This window comes from Meles meles, chromosome 1, assembly GCF_922984935.1.
Source record: "Meles meles chromosome 1, mMelMel3.1 paternal haplotype, whole genome shotgun sequence".
In the NCBI taxonomy this organism is placed as follows: domain Eukaryota; kingdom Metazoa; phylum Chordata; class Mammalia; order Carnivora; family Mustelidae; genus Meles; species Meles meles.
The window spans coordinates 111972343-111983891 of NC_060066.1; positions in this window are offsets into that span (position 1 = coordinate 111972343).

An 11549-nucleotide genomic window follows, 5' to 3' on the forward strand; every position below is an offset into this window, starting at 1 on the left:
TAACATGGAGGACATGGGGAGATGGAGAGGAGAGGGAGTTGAGGGAAAATGGAAGGGGAGATGAACCATGAGAGACTATGGACTCTGAAAAACAACCAGAGGGTTTTGAAGGGGCCGGGGTGGGGGGGGGTGGGAGGTTGAGGAACCAGGTGGTGAGTAATAGGGAGGGCACGTACTGCATGGAGCACTGGGTGTGATGCCAAAACAATGAACACTGTTATGCTGTAAATAAACAAATAAAGAAATAAAAAAAAAAAGAAGACAAACAATCCAATTTAAAATGGGTAAAAGAAAAGTACCCGGGTGACTTAGTTGCTGAAGCAGCTGCCTTTGGCTCAGATCATGATCTCAGGGTCCTGGGGTCTAACCCCCGTGCCCCTGTATCAGTCTCCTCACTGAGCAGGTCACAGAGCAGGGATGTGCTTCTCCTCTCCTCTGGCCTCCTCACCCTATCCCACAGCCCCGCTCTTGCTCTCCCTCCCTCTCTTTCATATAAGTAAATAAAACCTTTAAAAAAATAAAAAAATACCCTCAGGTTGTTTTTCAGAGTCCATACTCTCTTATGGTTCGCCTCCCCTTCCAATTTTTTTTTTTTTTAAGAATGAATACTGTTACGCTGAAAAAATAAATAAAATGGAAAAAAAAAAAGAACCTTAATTTTTAATCTAACCCCCAAAATAACTATTAACAGTTCAAGTTGTATACACAAATACATATCAGTCATATTTTTTTCCATTTTATTTATTTATTTATTTATTTATTTTTTTCAGCGTATCAGTCATATTTTAATAAAGTGGTTGTTAAAAATTCAAAAAAAATAAATAAAATAAAATGGGTAAAAGATTTGTAAAGCCAGAACAAAAAAGAATATATATGGAAGCCATGTAGGAACATTACAAGATCTACATCATAAGTTATTAGGAAAATGCAAATTTAAACCACTCTCTGCCAATGAAAATGGCAAAAATGAAAAGCATCTCTATTCCAAGTAGTGGCAAGGATGAGCTAGATTTCTCATACATTGCTTATGGGAATGTGAAATTCTGCAACTACTCTAGAAAATAGTTTGGAAATTCCTTTTTTGTTTGTTTTTAAGATTGATTTATTTGAGAAAGAGGGAGTGTAAGTGAGTGGAGGGAGGGGCAGAGGGAGAGGGAAAAGGATAGAATCTCAAGCAGACTCCCTGCTGAGCACTGAGCCCTACTTGGGGCTCTGTCTCACAACCAATGAGATCATGACCTGAGCCAGAATCAATGTCAGATGCTTAACTGACTCAGTCACCCAAGCACCCCAACAGTCGGGAAATTCTTTAAAATGTTAAACCTATACCTACCATAGGACTTCACCATTCCACTCAAATTAAGAAAAAAAAAAGGATATATTCACAAAAATATATTGATAGAAACTCTATTTTTAATTGTCATTCAACTCCATCCACAGGGAAATGACCAAAACAAATTGTGGCTTATCTAGCTCATGGAATACTATTCAGTTTTGCAGAGTAATCTCTTCACATGCATAACAAAATGGGTGAAAAACCCTTTTTTCCCAGATAATTATTCTGAGCAAAAAACCATCAAAATAATGTACATAGCATATTATTTCATTAATATAAAACCTTAGAAATTGCAAGTAATTCTATCATAATAGAAAGACAATCACTGGTTTCCTGACATGGGAATGTGAAGTGGGAATTGCTAGAAGCATAAGGAAACTTTTGGGAGTGATAGGTATGTCCACTATCTAGATGATGCATATATGTATTCAAACTTATTAAATAAATTCTAGACTTAATTATATACACTTTATTTTGTCTAAATTATATCTTAATATACCTGCTGAAACAGTTTAAAATACAAAAAAGCTTTCATACCCTGAAATTCAATAAGTGTTTTTTTACAGTTTCAAAAAAAAAAAATCAACCATAACCAGTTTAAAGTAGGCAATGAATTATTCCTTTGGATATGAAAATGAATAATGGATCTTTATCTTTTTATATGTAACTTTCAAAGAAAAGAAAACCTTAAGAGAACATAAAGGGAAGTCACTGTATAGAAATATGTTTATTCCCAACACAGGACTTTTCTCTAGAATTAGGTATCACTTCTAAGAAGAGGATCAACACAATAAAAGAAATGGTCAAAAGAAAAAAAAAAAAAAAGAAATGGTCAAAAGACTTAAAGAGAACTTTACAAAACAAGATACAGGAATGGTTCATTAGCACATGAAAAGAGGCACAACCCATTAGTCAAGAGGGAAATAAATCAGTATACAAAGAGATACCATCGTGTATCTACTGGAATGGCTAAAGTCAGAAAGTCTGAAATCTCACGGAAAACACCTGGAAGTCTCATGTAGCTGTGGGAATGAAAAATAGTACTACTTAGAAAAGCCGGCTTCAAGGGGCGCCTGGGTGGCTCAGTGGGTTAAAGCCTCTGCCTTTGGCTCAGGTCATGATCCCAGGGTCCTCGGATCGAGCCCCACATCTGACTCTCTGCTCCTTGGAGAGCCTGCTTCCTCCTCTCTCTGTCTGCCTCCCTGCCTACCTGTGATCTCTCTCTCTCTGTCAAATAAATCTGTCAAATAAAATCTTTAAAGAAAAGCTGACTTCGAGATACTTAAGAGACTAAACAAACAAATCCTATGGACAGTCATTCCATTCCTAGGTATTTACACAATATGTCTACAGAATGATTAGCATGTGAATGTTCATAACAGTTTTATTATTAGGCCTGAATTATAACTGCTTCAAACCAGAAGTAACACAAAAGTCCAGTAACAGATGAATGTATCAACAAACAAAAACCCTTGAAATCCTACCCAGCAATAAAAATGTCATGAAATATTGATGCAGGTGGGAATATGGATGAATTTATTTTTTTTTAAGATTTTATTTTATTGAGAGAGTGAGAGACCACAAGCAGGGGGAGCAGCAGAGGGAGCAGGAGAAGCAGATTCCATGTGGACCAGCGAAATGGACATGGGCCTTAACCCTCAAGACCCTGAGATCATGACCTGAGCCAAAGTCAGACACTTAACCAACTGAGCCACCCAGGTGCCCTGGAATATAGATGAATTCAAAATCACTGCACTGAAGCATATGAAAGAAGGCAGACATGAAAGAGTATATGTATGTTTCCCGTTATATGAAGTCGTTAAAAATGCAATGATCTCTAGTAGCGATGGTTTCCTGGGTCTGAGGCTGGAGGCAGTGATGGACAGCAAATGGGCGCAAGGGAAGTTGTGATGTAGTGGAAATGCCCTGTATCGTGGCTGTAGCAGAAGCCTGCATCAGTGTGTACATCTACCAAAATGCATTTTAGTTGTATGCTTTAAAGCCATGCAGTCTACTATACCTAAATTATACCCAAATAAAGCTGATCTCACAATCTATTGTGTCTCTCCACAGTGACGAGTAGCGAGAAAATGAAATTCAGTAAAACACAATAGAGATTAACATCCAAAATTATTAAATGCTTAAGAATATATAAAGTGAAGCAGATGCAAGACCCCTAAAATCTAGTGCTGAGAGAAATTGAAGAAGACTAGTAAACAGAAAAATAGGTAGCATGTTCATTGATTGTAAGACTGTTTTATTAGGATAACAAATGGACATTATTGTGATCAATATTACTGTAGGTATTTATGAAGAAAATGACAAGTCAATTTTAAAATGTATATGAAGGGATGACTGCGTAGCTCAGTGGGTTAAGCATCTGATTTCAACTTAGGTCATGATCCTAGCATCCTGGGATCCAGCTCTACAGTGGCCTCCCTGCTCTGCGAGGAGCCTGCTTCTCCCTCTGCCTGCCCCTCTGCCTGCAGCGCCCCCTGCTTGTGCTGGCTTTTTCTTTCTGACAAATAAATAACACCAAAAAAATGTATATGAAAATCAATGAACCTCTCTCTGCCTGCCTCTCTGCCTACTTGTGACCTCTGTCAGATAAATAAATAAATAAATAACTTAAAAAAAAAGAAAAGAAAATCAATGAACCTAAATAAGACAGACAATCTTGAAAAAGCACTCACATGGTGGACTCTACTTAATTTCCAAAACTCACTCTATAGCTCCAGTAATTTAAAAAAAAAAAACTAGTGGGAGTAAACATAAATATATCAAAGTGAAAGAATAAAGATTTAAATATGCATCCACAAAATAAGTACAGTTCTTTGATTTTATTTATGTGTGTATATATATATCCATATTCTTGTACTAGAGCAAAAGATTTGTTTTTAAAAATTTGTAAATATTAACAAACAGTTCCACCATATATTGAAATTAATTGGAGATATAAAGCAAAATTTACAAAACTTATAAAAGAATAATGGGAAATATTCATAATCTTGGCATAGGAAAATATTTCTAAAACAGGACACAACAGCACTCACCATAAAAAAATCAATTAAATTGGGGTGCCTGGGTGGTTCAGTGGGTTAAAGCCTCTGCCTTAGGCTCAGGTAGTGATCTCAGGGTCCTGGGATTGAGCCCCACATCAGGCTCTCTGCTTCACAGGGAGCCTTCTCCCCTCTGCACCCCCACCCTTCCTGCTTCTCTGCCTACTTGTGATCTCTGTATGTCAAATAAATAAATAAAATCTTTTAAAAAGTCAATTAAATTGTACTTCATAGAAAATAAAAAATTGTACTTCAAAGAAAAAAAATTCTTCGGTTTAATAATACGACAGTGTACTTTTATTTTTTTAGTGTTTCAAGATTCATTGTTTATGCACCACAACCAGTGCTCCATGCAATACATGCCTTCCTTAATACCCACCACCAGCCTCACCCATCCGTCCACTCCCCTCCCCTCCAAACCCCTCAGTTTGTTTCTCAGAGTCCCCAGTCTCTCATGCTTCATACCCCCTCTAGTTTCCCCCAATTCACTTTTCCTTGCCTTCTCCTAATGTCCTCCATGTTATTCCTTATGTTCCACAAGTAAGTGAAACTATATGATAATTGACTGTCTCTGCTGGACTTATTTCACTCAACATAATCTCCTCTAGTCCCATCCCTGTTGATAGAAAAGTTGGGTATTCATCCTTTCCAATGGGGGCATAATATTCCATTGTATATATGGATATTATCTTCTTTATCCATTGTTGAAGGGCATCTTGGCTCTTTCCACAGTTTGGTGACTGTGGACATTGCTTCTATGAACAGTTTTTAGAAATGAAAAGGCCATCTATATGGCCAGGAATGATGATTTTAAAAACATATATCTGACAAAACACCCATCTAAAATATATAAAAAACTCTTACAAATCACAAAGAAAATGAGAAATAACCTGTATATTAATGAGAAAAATATTTTTAAAAGCCTATCCCAAGGGACACCTGGGTGGCTCAGTCAGCTAAGCCACTGCTTCCGCTCAGGTCCCAGGGTGCTGGGATGGAGTCCTACATCCGGCTCCTTGCTCAGCAGGGAGTCTGCTTCTCTCTCTGCCTCTGCCTGCATTTGTGCGCACGCTCTCTCTCTCTCTCTCTGAGAAATAAGTACATAAATAAAATCTAAAAAAAAAAAGCCTATCCCAAAAGAAGATATCCAAATGATTCACAAGCCTATGAAAACCCAATGGGATATCTGCTACATTGTTTTCTTTTGCTTTCTTTCTTTCTTTCTTTCTTCCATTTTCTTTCTTTCTTTCTCTCTTTCTTTCTTTCCTTCTTTCTTTCTTTTTTCAAGTGGGCTCCAACACGGGTCTCCAGTTCATGACCCTGAGATCAAGACCTGAACTGTGATCAAGAGTTGGATGTTTAACTGTCTGAGTCACCCCGGTGCCTCCAGAAATGGTTTCTAATGCTCCCTCCTCTCTTCACTAGATCTGTGACCTTGTGAAGCTTAGTCATCTTTCTGAGTTTTTTTCCCCTCATCAGGAAAAGGATAACATCTGGGTAATAAAATAGTTCCTAGTATTAAGTATGATCACATGATAGTGTACCTTTTGCTAAGGATATATTTGACCTTGGATTCTCCTTTACACATTTTTAAAAGCACAGACAGACAATTGGCAAAGAACACACAAGTTGGAAGAAATCATGTATATAATAAAAAGATTGGAGAGGAACCAATTTCTATGGAACAACTTTCCCAAAACCCTGAAGCATGTCTACTTTCCATTAAGACCAGAGATGAAAGTTTTGACTAGGTCCAACCCCAGCAGTCTTCTTGGCCTGGAGGGGACTGAGAAAGTCCTTCTAGCCCTAGAATGATCTGGATTACTAGACAATTAAGTATTCCTCAGAAAGATAATCAACTACTTACCTCTAAAGGCCCTGAGCAATTTGTGAAACTGTGAGTGAGGTAAGACCAGGCCAGGACTCGCCCCTGAATCTAAGCCAGGATATTGATAGATACCATTTCCAAAATCTCTGTTACAGGCCATGGCATGCTCCATAGGAGGGAAAACAGGCACAGGAGTATGAATTGAGAGAAATATCAACAGACAAGACATTATTAAATAATCTCCACCACCCACTAAGACCCAGGAAATTTCTCATTCAAAAGCAATGTTTTGAGGAACATACACTTATGCATCTTCATGATTTGGGATTAGAACCTCGCTTCTTAAATGCACAACTAATGCAACAATAAATAGATAAACTGGATTTCATTACAGTTGAAAGCTTTTTGTTTCAAAGGACACTATCAAGGAAGTTAAAAGGCAATCCAGGGAATGGGAGAAATATTTGCAAATTGTATATCTGATGGAGGTCTTCTATCTAGAATACATTGAAAGAACCCTCTTACAACTAAGCAGTAATAAGACAGCCAATATAAGAATGGGAAAAAGAATTTGAGTAGAATTTCTCTAAAGGATAATACAAATGCAACAGTGAATACATGAAAAGAAGCTCAATATCATGGGTCATTAGGAAAATACAAATCTAAAGCACAGTGAGATCCTACCTCACCCTACTAGTATGACTTCAAACAAGGAGACAATACACGTCGGGAAGCTTGAGAGAAATGGAATTTTTTCACGTTCCTGGTGGGAATGTAAAATGGTGTCCTTGCTTTGCTTTGGAAAATAGTTTGGTAGTTCCTCAAAAAGTTAAACACAGGGTTATGTAGGTCATAGCAATTCCACTCCTAGGAAAATAGCTAAGAAAATTGAAATTATACATTCACATAAAGCAAAAAGAAGCCTAACACAGATGCAGTAAGAAGAATTTTGAGAGAGTTGGGACAGAAAACAGTTTTCCAAAATTAATTAAATAAACTAACTTTGGTTTATCTCATGTTTTTGTTTTAGATTTTTGGGGGCTTTTGTTTTTGCTTTGAAGATTTACTACATACATCCTAAGGAAGTATTGAAATGGAGGAAAATCTGAATAAATTGAAAAGCTTTTCAAATACAAAGTAACTAAAGATAACTAAATTGCTATCATGTTTCTCTTGTGTTTCTAATGGATAGAGGAAAAAAAAACCAGAGAAGACCTAGGAAGAACATCATGATAATCTATGACTTTAGAAAATTTCCCTTATTGGAAAAGCCTTAAAATCTGTTTTACCTTCAAGAGAAGTGGGCTGAGTTTATGAGAGTCCTTAAGAATGCCTGTTGGGAGGAGTGCCTGAGCGGTTCAGTTAATTGAGCATCTGACCTTTGGATTTAGGCTAGGGTCATCATCTTATGGGCTGTGACATTGAGACCCTTATCATCCTCTCTCCTTCTACCCGTCCCCCATTCTCTCTTTCTGAAATCAATAAAAAAAAAGTGAAAGAAAAAAGAAAAGAAAGAAAATATCTTAGGAAGTTATTTCTGTCTTGATGTTGGTTGCCTTATGTTTATACACACATAATATTGGACAATGAGAACTAAGCTGAGATAATGTTTTAGAAAGAGATGGGAACTGTGCTATCAGCACAAGGGTAGGCAGCTACTGAGAGTGGCCACTGAGGGGTGGGCCCCATTAGTAGAGACCTTCAGGGGAGACTAGGCAGTCTTGTGTATCAGCATGGCCTCAGCAACTGGAAGGCAGGGGCTCCCCAGGTTCCCTGACACCCTGGATGTTCCATTCTGTTAGTGCAAGTACAGACTGTTAGCTGGCATTCTGGGTGCTCCCTCGATCATTCGGATTGGAGTCTGAGCTATGACAGTGCCTCCAGCTCCCGGTTTTGCTATCTTGAACCTTGTTTTTGTGGTTACTGACTCTCAAGTGCTGTTGGGTGTTTTCTGAATTGTTCCTGATAGTAAGTAAAGAATTCCTGTATCTTTACCCCTCAGTCCTGATTAAAGCAACTTGATGTCACTGGAATTTAACCCATTGTGTGTTTGGGTTTCTTCTCCTCAGACCCCAGCTCTACCTCTTCTGCCACACGTCACCATGGCAGCACCTCTTGCCCCTCTGTCCCAGGCAGGGACAGAAGTCAGCCTCCGGGAAATCAAACCGGAGCTTCAATCGCAGATGTATAAAATCAAGCAGGACTTCTGAGAGCTCAAGGAGAAACTCTTTATATCGGAAACTACTGCCTACTCCCTGGCCAACCAACTGCAGATATATAGTAAGTCCTACAACGCCCTAGTCACCAAAGTCATGGCTGTCTGTACTCCTTCTGAGAAATGAAAAGCCTCTCCAGATGTTTTCTTCTCCATTTCCAATGTCACCATAAATTTCATTCTGACCACAATGCAGGAAAGTTAGGAGTGGGTATTTGATCCTCAGTTTGCTGAGGATGGGAAAACTGAAGACAAGTATGTTTGCATCCTCCCCAGGTTAGCAGTGACTATAGGGTGGGTTAGAGTGGGTTAGTGATTGATTCCTGGTTCAGACACAGAGATGACTGGTCCTGTCAGGATCCTCTCTGTCCTGTAGCAGATCCTTCATCACTGTTGGCCCAAGTGTCTGGGACTAAGGTTGTGCTTCAAGTCGTGCTTCTCTGATGTCCCACTGACAAAGCACCAAGCTACCTACAGTGGGGAAACATGCTGATTGTACACATGGCGCCAGGTTTGTGGGGTGGGGAGAGAACTATAGCAGGTGACAAGACCTACTTTCAATGAGATGGAAGTGGGGTCTGCTTTCCCTGAAACTGTGTTATCCATGAGGGACACCATCCACACAGTGACCCCTTTGTTGAGAGGGAACCCCTGCTCAGACTCTGCTTCTAGAGTACATGGAGACTATTTGATACCCAGTGGGAAGGCTGGGGATGTTTTGGGGAACATCAGACAATCTGTGCTACCTCCTCTGTCCCTGCCTGAGCTGGGGAAACTTCACTGAGGCAGGACAGCCAGCAGTTGCAGGCCCGGGCCATGAGACATGTGGGCAAGTGAGAATGAGGGTGAGTGGGTGAAACCACAGCCCCAGAAACCACCCAAGCCAGTGTGGTGGCAAGCCCTTCCCCACAGTCAGCCTGAAATGAGAAGTTCAGCTGCCTGTTCATTAGGAGGAGGCTGCGGTGACAGAAGGAACCATGAGAAAGGGGCACATGCACAGCCAAATGACAGGAAGGAATCCTGACAACTATGAGCAGGATTTTTTGAGCCTGAATTTTTGTCATTTTCTAACAGTTTGCTTTCAATACAACAAGGGGAGGTATAATTAAAGACGACTGAGGCTGAGAAAAGAAAAAATTGAAACCTGCTCTAGAGAAAGTGAAGAGATGATGAGCTTTTAGTGAAGGGCAACAAAGTTTTGATTCCAACTTTCCTGATAATCATCACATAACCGCGGAGAGCCAGTTGGGAAGATGATGAAAACAGATTATCACCGAGGTCTTGGGTGGAGGTAACATGGCACAGGGGTGAAGAGCATGGACATTGGATCAGTTGGCCTGGACTCAAATCAATGCTGTCTATCTTCCTGGGCCTCTACTACTGTCACGAGACTTACTTCTCTGAGTCAAAATGAATACTGAATAATTTCTTTTTTTTTTAAAGATTTTATTTATCCATTTGACAGATCACAAGTAGGCAGAGAGGCAGGCAGAAAGAGAGGAGGAAGCAGGCCCCCCCACTGAGCAGAGAGCCCAGAGAAGATGTGGGGCTCGATCCCAGGACCCCGGGACCATGACCCGAGCCGAAGGCAGAGGCTTTAACTCACTGAGCCACACAGGCGCCCTGAATAATTTCTTGTAAAGCTTTCACAGTAGAGTCTGGCACCATGTAAACTCTGTTCATAATTCTAGTACTTCTAATGACACAAACTTTACTAGGATTTGGCCATGGTCCTTTCAGGTCCTTCTGGTTTTATCCATTTTAGTTCACACAGTTCTATCTGGATGAATGTTTACCTTTGAGACATTGTTCACTATAGAAATCCCAGCTCAGGGGATCCATTGGTCCTGTAGTCCTGGGGGGCTGACATCATGTCCCTGCTTAGTGTTTTCCTTAAGAGTCTGCAGGGCTTGCTAGAGTGGCCAAGATCAGGGTTGGCATTAGGGGATATGAATTCCAACTCTGCCAAATACCAGTTTATCAGGGCATCTATTTCCTCTCTGTGCCCTGAGGCTGTTTTTTCCTGGGATCTAAAACGTGGAGTAATCCAGTGTCCTATAGTTGGGAGCCAGAGGAATGAGACATGGAACTCCCAGCACAGAGCCTGATTACTGGGTTCCATTTGTCCTGGGATGGACGCTGCATCCTCCCTTGAAGGCAGTGAGCATAACAACATGTCCAGCTTTCCACTGAGGCAGCTGTCTCTGTTTCTCAGAGTGTGAACAGTCCACCAACATCATTGAATCCGTGCTGGGGAAGGAGATGCTGTTTGAGACAGGCAAGCAGGCAGACACGTTGGCTGAGAAGCTCAGGTAAGGAGGGCTCTGTGTGGGAGGCTGGAGAGAAGCTATGGGCATCTGACTTGGAGTAGCAGCAAGTCGGGGCCTGGAGAAGGGCAGAAACCATCATGGCAGGCACGTTATACAAACATGTCTAAAATAATTTAGACAACAGTGATTGGTAAACGATAAACTGCAATGACTCAGAGCCTCATTCTCTCTTTTGAAAAAAAAATCAAATTCACCAAATTTAAGGGAACAATTTGTGACATTTAGCACATTGACAATGTTGTGAGATTAACACCTCATTTATGTTTCACACTGTCAGGACTTGGCTGACTACAGTCTGACATCCTTTCTCTCAGAAAATGCTGTCTTCTTGACCTGCCATTCTCCTGAGCACACCAGTTAATGCCAGCTGCACTGTCCACACTTCTGTGTCTGGTGCTGTGTCCATTCACTGCACACTGCACTATATGTAACTTTCCAGGGAAATGCCTGTGCCCCAAGTGAACAGCTGAAGGAGCATCTCTCTGAAGTGTGCTTTGGAGGACCCCTGGCTTTGTTTACAGAAGGAAAGATGCACGGGATGTCCAGGGCATGAACAGGAGTACACTCTGATACAGAGGAGGCCTTGATTAACCTTCTACTTTCTCTGCCACAGACAGGTCACCACAGAGGCCAGAATTCCGCGTTGAGGGCTCCTTGAGGAAATTCTGCCAGAAATCTTCACTAAAGCTCTTATAATATATTATTCAACTCTTTGCATTTTACAATTTTCTCTCTGTCCCACCTTAGGCAATATTATATCCCAATTAAATATCAAGCTAAA